This window comes from Hyperolius riggenbachi, chromosome 1 (genome assembly GCF_040937935.1).
Source record: "Hyperolius riggenbachi isolate aHypRig1 chromosome 1, aHypRig1.pri, whole genome shotgun sequence".
NCBI lineage: Eukaryota > Metazoa > Chordata > Amphibia > Anura > Hyperoliidae > Hyperolius > Hyperolius riggenbachi.
Window position 1 is genome coordinate 294,588,500 of NC_090646.1, and position 20,383 is coordinate 294,608,882.

Here is a 20,383-nt window from a genome sequence, read left to right on the forward strand (position 1 = left end):
TTTGCATATTCCATGATAATAGAAAATAGACATTTTAAAATTGGCACTAACACCACAAAAGCAGCATTGTTACAGGGAATGAGACAAGAGAGTGTTGCATTTTTGAATATTGATTGCTACATTTTTATAGATGTGCTTATTGACTTATAAAAGATTCATATTTGTCCCCTATATAACTTTGCATTCTTTCTTAAAGAAAAATAATGAAAATGAGAGTCACTGCCCTGATTTCTGGTGGTAACTGATGCGCTATCAAGCACCTGACATCATGACAACCGTTTGTGAACTGTACATACTACTATCAAATAACTAAGGACCATTGCGGTTTACATTCCACTCAATGACAATGCCAAAAGCATGTACCAGTATTTATCAGTAGGTGGGGGAAAATGAATATCCCCTTTGAAATAGTGAAAGAACTAGATTAAATAAGTGAGACGTTTCTTTGTAATGTATGTTATTATGAATGACTCCCTCAGCCCCACTATTGAGTCCTAGTTCAACCTTTCAGGTTTAGCTGCCCTCTCCAATCATTTTAGTGAAGATGCATCTTCTCTCTACATTACAGTACAATCTAGAGGCCAGATAGAGGCTAGTAATTCAGGAGTTAGATTAGAAGCATCGGACAGCCAGGCAAGTACGGTAGCATTTTTTCAAGGAAGTCAGCAATTGCATTTTCGATATTTTTCTCACTTCACATTTGCTTTAAAGCAGTTATCAGTTTCTCAGAGTTTCATATAATCAGGATTAGAAGTATGTAACTTCCAGTACCTGATTTTACTCTCAATTGCTTTGCAAATGACCTCATTTTAACTCTTTGAACTTTGTCTCATCTCTAATTATGAACATGAAAACTGTACAAGAGGTGCTTAAAAATCCAGATTAAAAAAAAAACATTTACAAGGGTAAGATGTCACTTACCTCTCAAGGCTGGAGACATACTATTATAGGTAGAATAAAAAAATATAGCACTTCCACAGGTCAATTATATGCCTAAAATAATCAGGGTGAAACTCCAAAATATAAAATATGTTCAATAAAAAAAAAACATAAAAAGTAAGTTTGTGCATTAGATCAAAATGTCTTGAATTTAACCACTTCCTGACTGCCCACAGGTGGCAAAAGTGGCTGCATGTGTACATGTGCCTCCTGTGGCACCCGCCGGTGTATCGCGATCCTGTCGACTGCAAAACTGATCGTTTTAAAACGTCTGTGCAAAAAAAACTGGATGTTTTAAAATGTCAGTTTTAAAACCTCAGTTTTGCAGGGATTGGTTAAATGTCACCACATTTAACCAATTCCAGAAATTACATACAGAGTTGCATAGTTAGTTTAGTAAAAAAAAAAAAAAAGATATCTGTCATCAAGTTTAACTAGAAAATATGGTATAACACTAGCCTGTACACTCACATATCCCAGTCGACCCAGAGGAAGGAGAAAAATCCTTACAAGGCTTGGACTAATTAGCCCTGAAAGGGAAAAAATTCCCAACTCCAGAATCAGATAAAATCCCTGGATCAACACCACTGGGAATGACCTAGTAATTATAGCCATGGGTGTCCTTCAAAGCAAGATTGCATATCCCTCTATAAACTAAGATAACAAATTGCCATAACTAGTACTACATACTGTGGTAAGATACACTTTAACCACTTACAGTAAACAGCTCTTTCTAAATAAATGGCAAAAACTTTTTACTCCATACCTAGATTATGTCCCCTAGTATTTTGCATAAGCCTAGGAACAAAAAGCTCACCTGGCAAACTTTTCTAATACTGTTTGATGTAGTTATACATGTTAATTAGATCTCCCCTTTTCTCCAGACTAAAGAAGCCTGGTTTATTTAGCCTTTCCTGGTACATTTCCTGGTACGTGAGTCCTTCCTTCCTTCTGATCAATTCCATGGCTCGTGTCTGCATATGCTTTAAAACTGCAATGTCATTCCTGTACTACAGTGCCCAGAACTATATTCCATATTCCAGATGTAAAATGAGAAGAAAGTTAAAGAGACACTGAAGCGAAAAAAAATTATGATATTATGATTTGTATGTGTAGTACAGCTAAGAAATAAAACATTAAGATCAGATACATCAGGCTAATTGTTTTCAGTACAGGAAGAGTTGAGAAACTCCAGTTGTTATCTCTATGCAAAAAAGCTATTAGGCTCTCCGACTAAGTTAGTCGTGGAGAGGGCTGTTATCTGACTTTTATTATCTCAACTGTAATTGAACTGTTTACTTTTCCTCTGCCAGAGGAGAGTTCATTACTTCACAGACTGCTCTGAAAGACTCATTTTGAATGCTGAGTGTTGTGTAATCTGCACATATAATAGAATGATGCAATGTTAGGAAAAACACTATATACCTGAAAATAAAAGTATGAGAATATTTTCTTTGCTGCTAATCTTCTAGTAATTATTCATAGTACACAACCAATTCACTATATCATATATTTTTTTTCGCTTCAGTGTCTCTTTAAACTGGGGCAATATTATGCTAGCGTACCAAGATTTTATTTCCCTTTTTACGCATCCTAAAATTGTATTTGCTTTAGCTGCAGCTGCTTGGCAATATTTAACTTGTTGTCAACCAGTATTCTTAAGTTCCTTTCCAAGGTTGATGTCCCAATCTGTTTCCCATTTCTTCTTTATGGTGCTAGACCATTGGTATGACCAAGATGCATGATATTTTTGAAACTGAACATTGAATTTCATCTGCCATTTACTTGCACATATAGCTGTCCTATCCAAATCTTTCTGTTATATGTCATAACCTGTTTGTTGATAATTCTGCATAACTTTGTATCATATGCAAAAATACCAACAATACTTTCTTCTTCATCTACTACAGTGATGTCCAAAGCCCAGCCCTCAGGCCATTTGCGGTCCAATGAGGACTTTCCAGAGGCCGTTTTTTTTTTTTTAAGTATTTAATAGCATGCGGCCCCCTCCATTGACTAGATCTGTCCCATTCTCAAGGTAGCTTTTAATTTTCTTTTTTTATATGTGTATGTGTATGCATGTATATATAATATACAGTAGCAAGAAAAAGTATGTGAATTGGAATGGTTTCCATGTTTTTATTGAACACACCATGTAAACAGTCACAGTGCAGGTGGAATAAGTATGTGAACCCTTGGATTTAATAACTGGTTGAACCTCCTGGCAGCAATAACTTCAACCAAACATTTCCTGTAGTTGCAGATCAGACGTGCACAACAGTCAGGAGTAATTCTTGACCATTCCTCTTTACAGAAGTGTTTAAGTTCAGCAATATTCTTGGGATGTCTGGCATAAATCGCTTTCTTGAGGTCATGCCACAGCATCTCAATTGGGTTGAGGTCAGGATTCTGACTGGGCTACTCCCGAAGGCGTATTTTCTTCTGTTTAAGCCATCCTGTTGTTGAGTTACTTTTATGCTTTTGATCATTGTCCTGTTGCAACACCCATCTTCTGCTGAGCTACAGCTGGTAGACAGATGGCCTTAAGTTCTCATGCAAAATGTCTTGAAATTAATTCTTCCTTTGACTATAGCAATCCGTCCAGGCCCTGACACAGCAAAGCAGCCCCAAACCATTATGTCCCCACCACCATACTTTACGGAGTTGGGATGAGGTTTTGATGTTGTTGTGCTGTGCCTCTTTTTCTCCACACATAGTGTTGTGTGTTTCTTCCAAACAACTAAACTTTGGTTTCATCTGTCCACAGAATATTTTGCCAGTACTGCTGTGGAACATCCAGGTGCTCTTTTGCAAACTTTAAACGTGCAGCAATTTTTTTGGACAGCAGTGGCTTCCTCTGTGGTATCCTCCCATAAACTCCATTCTTGTTTAGTGTTTTACGTATCATATCTATTCACTAACATGGATGTCGGCATATGCCAGAGACTTTTGTAAGTCTTTAGCTGACACTCTAGGATTCTTCTTCACCTCATTGAGCATTCTGCGCTGTGCTCTTGCAGTCATCTTTACAGGATGGGCCCTCCTAGGGAGTGTAGCAGCAGTGCTGAACTTTCTCCATTTATAGACAATTTATCTTACCGTGGACTGAAGAATTGCAAGATTTTTGGAGATACTTTTATAACCCGTTCCAGCTTTATGCAAGTCAACAATTCTTAACCGTAGGTCTTCTGAGAGCGCTTTTGTGCGAGGCATCATTCACATCAGGCAATGCTTCTTGGGAAAAGCATACCTAAAACTGGTGTGTGTGTTTTATAGGGCAGGGCAGCTGTAACCAACACCTCCAATCTCATCTCATTGATTGGACTCTAACTGGCTGACACCTCACTCCAATTATCTCTAGGAGAGGTCATTAGTCTAGGGGATCACATACTTTTTCCACCTGCACTGTGAATGTTTAAATGGTGTGTTAAATAAAAACATGAAAACATTTAATTTTTGTGTGGTATTAGTTTAAACAGATTGTGATTGTCTATTGTTGTGACTTAGATGAAGATCAGATTACATTTTATGACCAAACTGTGCAGAAATCCATATAATTCCAAAGTGTTCACATACTTTTTCTTGCTACGGTATATGTGCGTGTGTGTGTGCGCATCTATGTATGTATTTATATGTGTATGTATATATATATATATATATATATATATATATATATATATATATATATATATATATATATATATATGTTTGTGTGTGTATATGCATGTGTGTGTGTCTGTCCATGTATGTGTGTGCATGTATAGTATGTATGTGTGTATGTGTACAGTGCTGCACATAATTATTCATACCCCTGGCAAACTTTGACTTAAAGTTACTTTTATTCAACCAGCAAGTAATTTTTGATGGGACATGACACAGGTGTCTCCCAAAAGATAATAAGACGATGTGCAAGAGGCATTATTGTAAAAAATAAAATAAAATCATTTATCAGCTTTTATTTACATTTGAGCAAAAAGTGTCCAGTCCAAAATTATTCATACCCTTTACAAACTGTCACAGTCTGTGGGAAAATGTAACATTCTATACCATTCCAAATACTCCAAGCTGTTCTAACGCATCCCAATTACCCTGATTAATTGTGAACAGTTGTTTTAATCAACTCAACAGTTGAAAAACAGCATCTCCCTGCAGTTGGTTTGTGGACAGTCATGGGTAAGACAAAGAAGCTCAGTGAGGACTTGCGGCTGTGCATTGTGGCTGCTCACAAGACAGTAAAGAGCTACAAAGCCATGTATAAATGTTTTCAAGTTCCAGTGGCTACAGTGCAAAGTATTATTAAACATTACAAGATGTTCCACACTGTGAAAAATCTCAGAGGACGTGGTCGGGAGACAAAAGTGACACTTGTGCTGGCCATGAGGATAGTAAGAGAGGTGAAAAAGAATCCAAGGATCACCACCAAGGCCATTCTGGTAAATCTGGGCTCTGCTGGTGGCAATGTCTCAAGGCAGACAATCCAACGGAGACTTCACACTGCTGGGTTCCATGTATGCAGACCAAGGAGGACGTCAGTTAACCATATAAGGCACACAAAAGCTCACTTGGCCTTTGCAAATGATCATCTGGACAAAGAAGAAGACTTCTGGTATTCTGTGTTATAGTCAGATGATACAAAAATTGAATTGCTTGGTCACAATGATGTTTCCTTCATTTGACATAAAAAAGGAGAAGCCCTCAACCCAAAGAACACCATCCCCACGGTCAAACATGGTGATGGGAGTCTAATGCTTTGGGGGTGTTTTTCAGCCAAAGGACCAGGGAGCCTAATCACAGTGAACGGCACCATGAAAAAAAGAGCAATACATGTGAATTCTCAATTACAACATCAGGCAGTCTGCAGAGAAACTTGGCCTTGGGCACCAGTTGACAACACACAGAAAAACACAGACCAAAAACAACATTAACGTTTTGGAATGGCCCAGCCAGTGTCCTGACTTGAATCCAATTGAGAATATGTGGAGGGAGCTAAAGATCAGGGTGATGGCAAGAAGACCCTCCCTCCTGAAAGATTTGGAGCTCATTGGGAAAGATAAATGGGCAAAAATACCTTTGGAGACATGCAAAAAGCTGGTCTGCAATCATAGGAAGCATTTGATTGCTGTATTGTAGCCAATAAAGGCTTTTCTATTGATTACTGAGAAGGGTATGAATAATTTTGTAGCTTCACTGGAAAGTGTTCCAAGGAGACAGCACCCAGGTGTGCTTGCCTGGGATTGTGCCGGTGTCTTGCCTCGACCGGATTGCTCAAACGGTCCTGGTTCAACCAAAAGTAAAAAGGGGGGGCACAGCAATGGCTGCAAAACATTGCTTGTATTGCGGAACAGTGACACTACATGTAACGGACATGCAGGTCCTTCATCAGGTGTATAACAGTGGCTAAACACATATACACTGAATTTATGAGCTCCAAAAAGTGCCCCACCAAGGCTGGACAACATGCCCCGCCCAACACACCATTAACCCTTAAATAGCAAACATGCATACAAATCTATGTGAACACATAATTTGTGAATTCATAAGTCCATACACATAGTTACATAGTTACACTGCGAACAGTGACACTACATGTTACGGACACGCAGGTCCTTCATCAGGTGTATAACAGTGGCTAAACACATATACACTATGTATATATATAAATCTATGTGAACACATAATTTGTGAATTCATAAGTCCATACACGGTCAAAGGCACTCCTCTGGGCTGCCTAGAAGTGCCCATAATCACGGTCAGTCATTGTATTATGTAATAGGTATCCCAGAGGAGTGCCTTTGACCGTGTATGGACTTATGAATTCACAAATTATGTGTTCACATAGATTTATATATATACATAGTGTATATGTGTTTAGCCACTGTTATACACCTGATGAAGGACCTGTGTGTCCGTAACATGTAGTGTCACTGTTCGCAATACAAGTAACGTTTTACAGCCATTGGTGTGCTGCCTCTTTTACGTATGAATAATTTTGGACTGGACACTTATTGCTCAAATGTAAATAAAAGCTGAGAAGTTTTTTTCCACAATAATGCTTCTTGTACATCATCTTATTATCTTTTGGAAGACACCTATGTAAATTCCCCCCCAAAAATACTTGCTGGTTGAATAAAACTAACTTTAAGCCAAAATTTGCCAGGGGTATGAATAATTATGGGCAGCACTGTATATGTATGTATGTATGTATGTGCGGTGCTGTCCCTTATGATGCATCCCACATTTTGTGTGTGGCACACAAGATAGCATCACCATTGACTTTCATGTTACCATTCACAGTAGATAAAGCTTTCCCACACATTGCAATGAAATGTGCCAGGAAACACTGTATCGCACGATGCAGATAAATAATGCTAGTGCCGATGATTCACGACAAAATGCGACCCCCAATTTGGCCCCCCTAGGAATCTCAATAAGGGTGATATGGCCTTCGGTCTAAAAAGTTTGGATGCCCCTGATCTACTAGGTCATTCATAAATAAATGGTAGTGTACTAGACACAGAGGGCCATATGCAGTCCACTTTTTCTCCTGAGTTTTCTCCTAGGTGATATTTTCAAATTTGTCTATAAACTGTCTTCTAAACCACCAGGACACAAGAAAATGCTCAAAATAATTTTGCTGGTACTTTTTTTACCTTCTTTTCTGTACTTTTTCAATTGCATAATGCTGAAAGGTTACTTTAAAAAGAACTTGAAAAATTATCTCCTAGGAGGAAACTCAGGAGAAAACGTTAATTGCATATGGACCAGAGGATGGAATAAATAAACTGAAGAGCACTGGACCCTGTACCATCCTCTGTATGATCCCACTACTAAAGGCCCATACACACGTCGGATTTGCGCGAACGACGGGTCGTTTGAACGTTCCGTCGTTCGCACGTTTCCGCATGAAATCCGGCGTGTGTACAGACTATCGTTCGGGAGATAAGACTGGTTACCAGCGATCCGCCCGGCGGATCGTTGGTAACCAGTCTTATCTCCCGAACGATAGTCTGTACACACGCCGGATTTCATGCGGAAACGTGCGAACGACGGAACGTTCAAACGACCCGTCGTTCGCGCAAATCCGACGTGTGTATGGGCCTTAACAGTCACTCATTTTGAATATGATTAATTGACAACAGCTCTTTGTTTTCTGTCCATTAGCCAGTTCTTTGCATCCTCAACTTCTGCACCAGACTTTTGTGAGGAATAGCATTGAAGGCCTTTGCAAAATCGAAGTTCAGTATCTCACACAAGTAATTACACTTCTCACATTTTTGTAAATATTTTATTAGATCTTTTTGGGGGGGACAACACTGAAGATAGTTTGATACAATGTAAAGTAGCCAATATTACAGCCTGTGTAACAGTGTAAATTTGCTATCTCATCAAAATAGCTCAACACACACCTATTAAACGTCCAAACCACTGGCAACAAAAGTGAGTATATATATATATTATAGAAATCAGTATAAATCACCTGTGAGGCCACATCTGGAGTATTGGATACAGTTTTAGACACCACACTATAAAAAGAACATCAACACTCTCTAGAACATGTACAAAGATGCGCAATTACATTTATCAGGGCAATGGAAGGTATCGATTTTCACTAAGAAAGGTTGGACAAACTAGGCTTATTTAGCTTGGTAAAAAGAAGACTAATAGGTAACTTAATTGGCATGTATAAATGCATCAAAGGGAAATACAAAGGCTTGGTGCATGAGGTTTTTTGTCCCTAGGCTTGTAAAAAGTACAAGAGGACAAGATTTGCATATGTAGAAAAACATTTCTGCCATCTTTTTAAAAAGCGGTTCTTTACAGTAAAAACAGGTTAAAATGTGCAATAGATTATTTCAGGAAATAGTTATGGCAAAGTCTTTATCTGCATTTAAAGAGGGCTTGGTTGCTATCCTTGCATCAAAGGACATCCATGGCTAAAATTACTAGGTCATTTCTAGTGGTGTTGATACAGGGGTTTTATCTGACTGAGTTGGAAAGGATTTTTTTTCATTTTGCATTTGCAAGGGTTTTTTGCCTTTTCCTGGATCAATTGGGATATGTGCAGTACAGTGTTGTACCAATTTTTCTATTTCAACTTCATATGCTTTAAGTAAAAGAACACTCCTAAAACATCCAGTATCCCTGCAATGCATATTCATCAGTTTTTATTGCTCCCTCGTTGTTACACAGGTGTTTACCCACTCTCACTCCCCTTCACTTCATTCAAAACCTATACCCCCTTTATTAACATGAACACCACAATTACTTGATCCACGTGGCAGAGGGTAGTGTGCAAATTTTCTGCCTGCTGAAGACTTCCTACTAACTTATTTTTTACCTGAATTGTGGCTTTCAAATTACCACATGTATCATGATATATGTGATGGAAATCATGAGACTAGATATGAGCTTTTTTCTTTAAGGCTGGTTTCACAGTGGGACGTTACAGGCGCACGTTAGAGCAGCCTGTAACGCAGCCCACCGCACAGTAATGAAAAATCAATGGGGCTGTTCACAGTGCGGACGTTGCGTTACATTGTAACGCTGCGTCACAAGGCAACGTACTGCATGCAGTACTTTGGACGCGGCTGAGCCGCGTTAGACTGCTTGCACATGCTCAGTAATGTTGGGGAGGAGCGGAGAGTGGCCAGGCACATGGCTAATTAATATGCACTGCACGTTATGACGTGCAGTGTTTACTTCCTGGAGCAGCCGCTCTGTGCGGCGATTGGCCGGCGGGACCACGTGATGCCGCATGCGCACAAGAGTGCGCATCACGGCATCACTGACGCCAGAGTGAGCTGCACAACGCGGCTCACTCTGACGTCCAGATCCAGCACCACCAGGCGTTGAGTTAGGGGGACGTTATGCAACCTTAACGCCCCCTCTAACGCAACGTCCTGGTGTGAAATTAGCCTAAGTCATATTTGTAGTTCTACAGGAGGTGGCTTTTACATAGGGCTAACTAGAATTGAGAGCTTCTGATCAATTAGCTGAAAAGCAGGCAGTTGGGTAATTAATCAGTAGCTCCAAAATCAGATTATCCCTGTGCAAATTTGTGGTTCAGCCACTGCCAATTCTATTACCAGGAGATCCCAAACATAGCATTTACTTAAAAAAAGCGAATCTTTGTAGAGACTTATCTCAGAATTGAGCTTTTAATGAAAGAAGGAAGAGGGAAAATGAGTTGTCTTACCTTCCCCTGATGTGATGTATTTTTGCAGGATGTGAGTTAGTTTTTCAGCTTGATTTTAGATGCTGCAAGCATTTATAAAGATTGTATATACCTAAATACAATGGAAAGAACATTTGAAATACACCAAAATACAAGTGTACAAGTATTTTGTAATAACTTTTCTTGTTAAAACACCATCACCACCACCAACTCTACCAGTGTCTAGTCCCTACAAATTTGCCATATACAGTAAAACTTTAAAACTTAAAATAGAGGGTGCAATCATGCACACACAAAATTAGAGTATTTAATATTTAGATAGGATTTTTTTTCCCTTTAACAAGCAACTTTATTGACATGACTACTGCAAAGCTACATTTGCAATTGCTAAAGGGATTTTTCCAGCGACCGATTTTTTTTGCAAGACAAGTGATTGTTTCCGCAATATCGCGACGTGGGTACATGTGCGTTATTAAGGAAATTACATAAGATCTGCAACGAGTCCCGTGCAAAGTGCCACAATCATTTGCGCCCATCCTGTGCCGTGGCAAGCTTCAATGGGTAAGTAGATGGATTGGGGAACGCTTGTTCATTGGGTCGCGTCACTGAGCATTCCCTGATCCATCTACCAGTGAGTATAAACCTTAACACTCCCTTAGCATACATGCCTGCACAACAAGAATTTTACATGTAAAAAAACCTAAACTGATATGTTTGGTGTAATAAAGGGTAGCTCACAGACACACATTAATTCTGTATGTGTGTTGGTAGTCACAATGCCACAATGCTTTTTGGTAGAAAAACAACCAGCAGTGAAAATTGTGAATATTCATCTCCCCTAGCACTGTCTTCTATCTACACTACCTAACCTAGTACAAAGTAGCCTGCAACAGCGCTACTCCTAACTGGACATCAGATCTTACAATGGATGCCTTGCCCACAGCATGTCAGGGTTCACAGGTAATAAATCAGATGTCTGCCACCAGCAAGATGAAGAAGAAGCCCTGCTCTACCTTGGCCCTGATTGATGATCCAGGACAGCATGGAAGATCCAGAGTAGTAGGAAAAAGTCAATCTTACCCACTATACCAGTGAACTGCAAACCTTGGCTCTCCAGCTGTGAAGGAACTACAAGTCCCACAATGCATTCGCCTTTATGAATCATGACTGTGGCTGTCAGACTCCCGCAATGCATCATGGGACTTGTAGTTCCTTCACAGCTGGAGAGTCAAGTTTCCAGATTACTGCACTATACACACAGCTAAAATTTGGCAAATAATTAGCTTCATGGCCTGAATGGATATTGTTTTCGGGCCAAATTTATAAACCTCCCAAATCCATTCAACAAGCCTACTCTTGAAATAGCTGAGGAAAAAATATACATTTAATATGGCTCATTGTTATAAATACAGGTAACCCACTTACTCCAGCTAATGAACATAACAGTATTCAACTGAAACTCAGAGGATGACTTTTACAGATAGAACAGTGCCTGTACCATGCAATTACCTCTGTTTTCCACTGGACCTGTAAATTAAGAAGGCAGAAAAGAGAGCTCTGGTGCATTAAAAGGAAGGACACCTACTGATTTATTCAGGTTTGTAATATACTGTATAAACAAACCCAGTGTAACGCCTGAAGAGGCAGCTGTGGCGAAAAGCACCGCCGCCGCAGCTGCCTCCATTCCCCTGCCCGTCCCTCCGGCGTCTAGGACGCTGAGGTCGGGTCGTTCGTTTGCAGATAGGGTCCCTGTCTTGCGCGGGCGCGCGCACAGACGGGACCTTTATGCGAGGAGGAGGCTCGTCAGCTGACCGGCTGGTCAGCTGACCTCAGAGGAGACTCACGGCGCCCAGGATTGGCTGAGTGCAGGGGGCGTGCCAGTGAGGTCTCCTCTGCTTCTTAAGCCTCCGGGCTTCAGTCTGGCGCTGTCTGCTGTCGTGAATACATCTCGTGTTAGCGCTCAGACCTTAGACTAGATCCCAGGTGTTGAAACCAAGGACTTCACACCTAGACTAGGATATTGTTACATTGTTATTGATTATTCTGTGTATGATTCTGGCTATCCTCTGACTTCGCTCTAAGCTTACTGATTCTGTACCTCTGCCCATCTGATTAGTTGCTGAACCTCCACCTGATTACTGATTACTCTTCTTCCTTACGATTATATTCTGATTCTGTCCTTTCTGTTGCCAACCCTTGCCTGCCTGACCATTCTACTCACCAGTGGGCCCTCGCCACTGGTGAGGTGTTAGCTTCTCCAGCTCCTCTGGTAAAGTTATTTGCTAGTGACCGGTTACCTCCTGCTCCTAGGCTGCAGTACGGTCTGAATCGCCTGCTCCTCAGGTGATTACTAGTTGCAGTACTGTTTGTACCTCCTGCTCCTAGGCTGCAGTACGGTCTGAATCGCCTGCTCCTCAGGTGATCATTAGTCGCAGTACTGTCTGTACCTCCTGCTCCTCAGGCTGCAGTCAATCACCTGCCCCTCAGGTGATCACTAGGCTGCAGTACAGTCTTGTTATCCTGCCCCTCAGGTGATCACTAGGCTGCAATACTGTCTGAATCACCCACTCCTCGGGAGGTTCTATCTCTTCAGTGTTAGTATCTCTAGCTTGCTGAACTTGGTCCTTTTTATACGCTCAGTGTACCGATAGTACCTCACCAGCCCCTCTGGTGAGGTATTGCCAAACTATAAGTTACTGTACTCTAGTACACAGCCAGTATACTGATAGTACCTCACTAGCCCCTCTGGTGAGGTCTCGTCAAACTATTAAAGTGGACCCAAACTAAAAATACAAGATTTCAGAAATAAAATCTATTTTCTAAATTATAACAATAAATAGCAGCCTTTTTTCAGCTGCATGAAGACAAATATAAAATATTTTACATTTATTGGAGGAACCCCTCCCTTTCCTTTCATATTGCCGGCAAACAATCCGGCAAACTGGTGGAGTAGATGGTGTCCAGCAAAGGAGGAATTGCTAATGGCTGCCACCTGTATAACCCTAGTTATGCAAAGAGAAGGGTGAAAAGCATGCACTGAAATGCTCATAGGTTTGAAGGAGTGTTTATTTATCTTTGTATGTGTCAGAGTGGTGCAACTAAATATTTTGAATTAAAAAAATGTTTGGTTTGGGTCCGCTTTAAGTTACAGTTGCACCAAGCACTACACACTCAGCTCCTATACTGGTATTATTGGTGATTCTGCAGATCACACATAATCAGGTATAGCGTCTGCATTATTGGTGATTCTGCAGATCACCAAATAATCAGACATCTGAGTTGCGACACCCTACTGTTACACCCAGGTAGAATTAAAGTAACAACATAGGAGAAAATATATATACACTGTATATTGCTAGTTACAGCATGACATCATAATGTATAGCCCACAACCCCTATTGTAATCTAAGAAAATGGAGAAGGTAGGTCTTGGGAATTTTTAGGGGCACATAGATTTAAAGTGGTGATAAATTACTGTTAGTGGACATCTGGAACCAAAGAACAATACAAAAGCTTATTTTACTAGCATATTGTGTTTAAAAATACACACAAGTAAAAGAGCTCCAACAGCCATTATGATACAAAAATGGCTGCTGTGAGTCATACAGTTGGTCACATAACATTTGTGTTCACTTGAGTCAGAATACAGTGTGGCGTGGGCCATTTATATGGATACACCTTAATAAGATGGGAATGGTTGGTGATATTAACTTCCTGTTTGTGGCACATTAGTATATGTGAGGGGGAAACTTTTCAAGATGGGTGGTAACCATGGCAGCCATTTTGAAGTTGTCCATTTTAAATCCAACTTTTGTTTATTCAATAGGAAGAGGGTCATGTGACACATCAAACTTATTGAGAATTTCACACAAAAAAACAACAACAGAAAAACAATGGTGTGCTTGGTTTTAATGTAACGTTATTCTTTCATGAGTTATTTACAAGTTTATGACCACTTATAAAATATGTTCTATCCGCTCCTCACGTGTTAATCTTGGCGACATGTCAATGGCTGTAAACAAAGAGAAACTTGTAAATAACTCATGAAAGAATAAAGTTACGTTAAAACCACCTGAAATTACGGATACTGGAAGCCTTTGCTAGCATTTCTCCTGCGGTGTTGCTATTAGTGTGTGAAGAGTCAGAGAAGAGGGTTGCATTGACAATCCAACACAATAGGCAGCACATTGAACACATTTTATAAGTGGTCAAAAACTTGTAAATAACTCACGAAAGAATAAAGTTATGTTAAAACCAAGCACACCATTGATTTTCTTGTGAAATTCCAAATAAGTTTGATGTGTCACATGACCCTCTTCCTTTTGAATAAACAAAAGTTGGATTCAAAATGGCCAACTTTAAAATGGCCACCATGGTCACCACTTATCTTGAAAAGTTTACCCCCTCACATATACTAATGTGCCACAAACAGGAAGTTAATATCACCAACCATTCACATTTTATTAAGGTATCTCCATATAAATGGCATGCCCTGTACATGCCTATGAAATAGAGCATACACAAGAAGAAAACAGAACATCCACCAAGTTAGAGTTAAAAGAATAATTGTCTCCACTATAGGGAAAGTATTTATCTTCGATAACAAAGTGAATAAGTCCAAGCATACATGTACTCAGTACATTCGAGTATATGTATGCTCATTAAGTACATGCATGCTTGGCCTTAATCACTATTATTTAAGATAAATATATCCCTGTAAGTGGAGACGATTATTCTGGTATGTGGGTCAAATTAAAAATGTAAAGTGCAACCTTCTACAAAACACGTAACGTTTATAGAAAAAAAAAATCATGTTTACACTGGAATACACACAAAGCAATAAAGTGTCATTTTTGAACTGTATGTACTACATGCCAAGTTGAAAAGATACTGTGACATAAGAATCTACAGAAAATCAGACAGGCAGTACCATCTTTCTGACTTCAGTCTCCCACTTTCCATGCATCTGTTTCCTACCAAGCTTGTTGAAATATTTTTGTCTCTGGCTTTAGTATTTTTGTGTGCCCATATGGACCAGAATCTCTAAGGAATGCCATGAAGAATTAGGGCAGTTCTGAAGACAAAAGGGATCAAGCTCAATACTAAGCAAGATGTACCTAATAAAGTGGCTAGTGCAATATATCAGTTTTCCTGTCATTGTGTGTAGTAATCATCAGTGCCCAAAATGCCAAATGCTGCAATAATAACCCAAAGAATCAAATGGAACCGCTATGACCACCAAATAATGAATGCAGCAAACATTACCTCCGACACATGATACTGTATATGGCAAAGGTTACCTCCGACACATGCAATGCAGCAGGGGTACTGTTTAGGTTTTCCTGGCCTCAAACCGCACATAATTTTTTGCCCTGCTTAACCCCCTGCCTCATGTAAGAGACCCCTTCTCCTATGATAATAGGTAGCCAAAGGCCCCCATCCCCAAAAAGTAAAACATAAATTGGTAACCCACTAGTATAGGTAGGTAGCCAAAGGTTCACCCCCCCACCCCCAGTATAGGTAGGCAAGGTGTCCCCCCAATAAAAGGTAGCAAAGGTCCCCCCCATATAGGGCATTGGTGTCAAAGGGGGTATGTGGATTCCTGCTGCCTCCCCATCCCAGACACTCAAAGACCTGCAGATCAGCGGTGACCCAACGAGAGAGCAGTGCACAATCAATGACATTACTTTAGCATCTGAACTGCACTCTGTGGTCACTATGACACTCTCCCCTCTGTTCACATTGCCACTGATCTGAGGTCTGTATGTGAGTGACGGGTGTGGGTGGCCCAGCGCAGCCATACAAATCACAGACAGGGCAGCCCTGGCAGTATGGGAGGCCCCTGCTGTGTGGCAAACAATACCTTCAACACATCAAATACCAGCAATTGTTACCTCCGACACATGAAATGCAGCAAATGTTATATCAGTCTAATGAAATGCACAAAAAGTTACCTCCAACACATGAACTGCAGAAAATGTTAACTTCAACACAGAAATGCAGCAGATGTTACCTCCCACACATGAAATGTGGGACATTAAATGCTGCCATATTTATTACAAGTGAGGTTTACATACCATGACATGCGCCTATCAAAATACAGTGGCTTGCAAAAGTATTCAGCCCCCTTGAAGTTTTCCACATTTTGTCACATTACTGCCACAAACATGAATCAATTTTATTGGAATTCCACGTGAAAGACCAATACAAAGTGGTGTACATGTGAGAAGTGGAACGAAAAGCATACATCATTCCAAACATTTTTAACAAATAAATAACTGCAAAGTGGTGTGTGCTTAATTATTCAGCCCCCTGAGTCAATACTTTGTAGAACCACCTTTTGCTGCAATTACAGCTGCCAGTCTTTTAGGGTAGGTCTCTACCAGCTTTGCACATCTAGAGACTGAAATCCTTGCCCATTCTTGTTTGCAAAACAGCTCCTGCTCAGTCAGATTAGATGGACAGCGTTTGTGAACAGCAGTTTTCAGATCTTGCCACAGATTCTCGATTGGATTTAGATCTGGACTTTGGCTGGGCCATTCTAACACATAGATACTGTATGTTTTGTTTTAAACCATTCCACTGTTGCCTTGGCTTTATGTTTAGGGTCGTTGTCCTGCTGGAAGGTGAACCTCCGCCCCAGTCTCAAGTCTTTTGCAGACTCCAAGAGGTTTTCTTCCAAGATTGCCCTGTATTTGGCTACATCCATCTTCCCATCAACTCTGACCAGCTTCCCTGTCCCTGCTAAAGAGAAGCACCCCCAGAGCATGATGCTGCCACCACCATATTTGACAGTGGGGATGGTTTGTTCAGAGTGATGTGCAGTGTTAGTTTTCAGCCACACATAGCGTTTTGCATTTTGGCCAAAAAGTTCCATTTTGGTCTCATCTGACCAGAGCACCTTCTTCCACATGTTTGCTGTGTCCCCCACATGGCTTGTGGCAAACTGAAAACGGGACTTCTTAACCACCTTAGCGGTATGGACGAGCTCAGCTCGTCCATTACCGCCAGAGGGTGCCGCTCAGGCCCTGCTGGGCCGATTTTGATCAAATAAAAAGCAGCACACGCAGCCGGCACTTTTGCCAGCCGCGTGTGCTGCCTGATCGCCGCCGCTCTGCGGCGATCCGCCGCGAGCAGCGGCGAAAGAGGGTCCCCAGAGCCGCCCGAGCCCTGCGCAGCCAGAACAAATAGTTCCGGCCAGCGCTAAGAGCTGGATCGGAGGTGGCTGACGTCAGGACGCCGGCTGACGTCCATGACGTCACTCCGCTCGTCGCCATGGCGACGAGGTAAGCGAAACACGGAAGGCCGCTCATTGCGGCCTTCCGTGTTACTTCTGGCCGCCGGAGGCGATCAGAAGAACGCATCCGGAGCGCCCTCTAGTGGGCTTTCATGCAGCCAACTTTCAGTTGGCTGCATGAAATAGTTTTTTTTTAATTAAAAAAAAACCCTCCCGCAGCCGCCCTCGCGATCTTAATAGAACGCCAGGGTGGTTAAAGAGACTTTAAAGTCAGAAAACCACTGCGCCTGCGTTGCCGTATCCTCAATCCCGCTGATGTCATCAAGAGCGCACAGCGCAGGCCCAGTATGGTCTGTGTCTGCGCAGTACACTCCTGGTGACATCAGCGGGAGCAAGGACACGGCAACGCAGGCGCAGTGGTTTTCTGACTTTAAAGTCAGAAATTCCAGAAGTGAACCGGAGGCGGAGCCGGAGCATTGGGGAGTGGCTGCGCGGGCACAGGATGTCTGCGGGGGACCATTAGAAGCCCCGGGTAAGTTCAGCTCATTTTCCCCTGGGCCCCCCTACAGTATCCCTTTAAATGTGCCTTCACACCTTCCTGTGTTAGGCAATTCATGCTGAATAAGTTAGAGTGGGAACAACCCTGGGCCATATTATGAACTAAAGGCATCACGTTGGTAAAGACAGAAGCAAAGCATGTTCAGTGATGCCCATAATTATTCATATCCCTGGCAAATTTTGACTTAAAGAGAACCTGAACTGAAAATAAAAAGTCAAAATAACTATACACAGGTCATACTTACCTCCTGTGTAGTCTACTCCTCGATCTCTTTCTCTGTGATCGAGGGAATTCTCCATCCTCCATTTTAAAAATGGCCTTTACCCCATAACAGCTTCCTGGTCAGCACACTGTTAAACTGTAACATCACCCACTTGAGCCATAGGGAAACATGGACATTACCTTGCACATTCAGTTGTAACTGACAGCTACTGATATATACTGTAACTGACAGCAACTGGTATATTTCAGTTTTCAGTTCTGACAAAATATTGTCAGAACTGGAAGGGATCACTGTAAGAAGAAAATGGTGAGCTTCTGAGAGGAACTGATGGCGAGGTTAGTATATAATATTCATTTGCAGGTACATCATGAGTTTATTTTAAATAATTTTACTCGCTTCAGTTTCCCTTTAAAGTTACTTTTATTCAACCAGCAAGTAATTTTTTTTTTACGGGAAATGACAGGTGTCTGGCAAAAAGATAATAAGACTATATACAAGAAGCATTATGGTGGAAAAAAAAAAAACATTTCTCAGCTTTTATTTACATTTGAGCAAAAAGTGTCCAGTCCAAAATTATTCATAACCTTCACAAATTGTCACAGTCTGTGGGAAAATCGAAAGTTTTATACCATTCCAAATAGTCCAAGCTGTTCTAAAGCATCCTAATTACCCGGTGCCTGTGCAGCACGCTATTGGTGATGTCAGCAGGAATGAGGACACGGCCATGCAGGCGCAGTGGTTTTCCAACTTTAAAGTCGGAAATTCCAGAAGTGAACCGGAGGCAGGGACAGGAGCATTGGTGAGTGGCTGCGCGGGCACAGGACGTCTGCGGGGGCCCATTAGAAGCCCCAGGTAAGTTCAACTCTTTTTCCCCCGACCCCCCTACAGTAGTCCTTCAAGACACTTAAAGGGAACCAGAGAGGAACGGGGGGTGGAAAAAGAAAAAGATTTTATACATACCTGGGGCTTCTTCCAGCCCCATAAGCCTGAATCGCTCCCACGCCGCCGTCCTCAGCTTCCTGGATCCGCCGGTACCGGGCCCGTCACTTCCGGCGGACGCGGCCAATTGTCCGCATCACAGGGGTTCCCTCCATACATGTACGCATGCGGCTGCGCAGTAAGCAGCCACATGCGTATCTGTATGGGGAGAGCACCCTGTGATGCGGAGAATTGGCCGCGTCCGCCGGCCGACTTGCCGACTCGCGGCAATGACGGGACCCGGTGGCGGCTGATGCAGGCAGCGGAGGAGAGCGACGTGGGAGCGATCCGTGCGTATGGGGCTGGAGGAAGCCCCAGGTATGTATATCTCATCCTCTCTGGTTCCCTTTAAATAAAAAAACTTTCACCCACAATACATTAATTAACAGAATCATTTAGAGTTATATTGGTTTTTGCAATTAATGTTTGAACTTATGTTTCCCTTGCTTATAATCTGCTTTGAAAGATCAAGAAAACAACTTTTTCTGACAGATTATGTGGTCCATAATGTGGTAATTTATAAAAAGAGAAGGGCAACAAACGAATGTTATGGACAAGGAGCTTGTCCCCACATTGGGCTCAAGCAAGTGGGGGTGATTAGGCTAGGCCGTGGAGGGTAGATGGCAACCTTTGGTGGAATCTAGAAGCCCCCTTAAATTATAAGAAAACCTCATGTTCACTTCCTCCAAAGTGAATAGGTAAACAAGATCAACTTGCTATAAAAGGGGGGGGGGGGGGGGCGAGGGCAGGGGACAGACAGCACAGCACACGACAGAGTGGCACAGAGCAGGCGGGAGTAGTAGAGACAATTGCCCTTTGCCAGCACTTGGCTACGTCTATTTGCCAGCCAGAACGCTCACTCATGCATTGAGAGGGGTGAGGGTCGCTGTACTTGATGGATTCTTGGCAGAGGCAACTTCAGCCAAGAACCATCAAGTGTGTGTACAAAGCATTAATCTAGTTACATTCGCTATATGACACTGTGATAGCTGTAAAGGACGGCCTTGGCCGAGAATATAGCATGCAAGCTAAATCTTTAGCAATAATGACGTCAGACCAGTTTTTAATCAGGATGATGCCATTTATTGAGTAACTTATAAGAAAAAGAGTGAGCTTTTGACTAATACGCCTTCTTCACACTCAATTGGAGTCTGAAGAATACCTATAAGCTGAAAGCTTACTCATTTTGTTCTAGCCAATAAATGGTATCTTTCTGATTCAAAACTTCTTGCTTAGAGAGCAAAGAAACTACACATTTTGCAGATAGCACAG

The 20,383-nt window shown here is 41.6% G+C and overlaps 1 protein-coding gene across 4 annotated transcripts in view; it reads right to left on the reverse strand.

Moving 5' to 3' along the window:
* TMPRSS9 (transmembrane serine protease 9) overlaps positions 1-20,383 on the reverse strand; it is a 394,042-nt gene that overhangs the window by 240,572 nt on the left and 133,087 nt on the right. For 3 of the 4 annotated variants that reach the window (XM_068233739.1, XM_068233736.1, XM_068233737.1), the window contains one exon: positions 10,136-10,226. The gene's annotated coding sequence lies outside the window, so the exon portion shown is untranslated. Of the gene's footprint in view, positions 1-10,135; positions 10,227-11,539; positions 11,559-20,383 lie in introns of those variants that run through there. The other variant, XM_068233738.1, reaches the window with a different exon arrangement.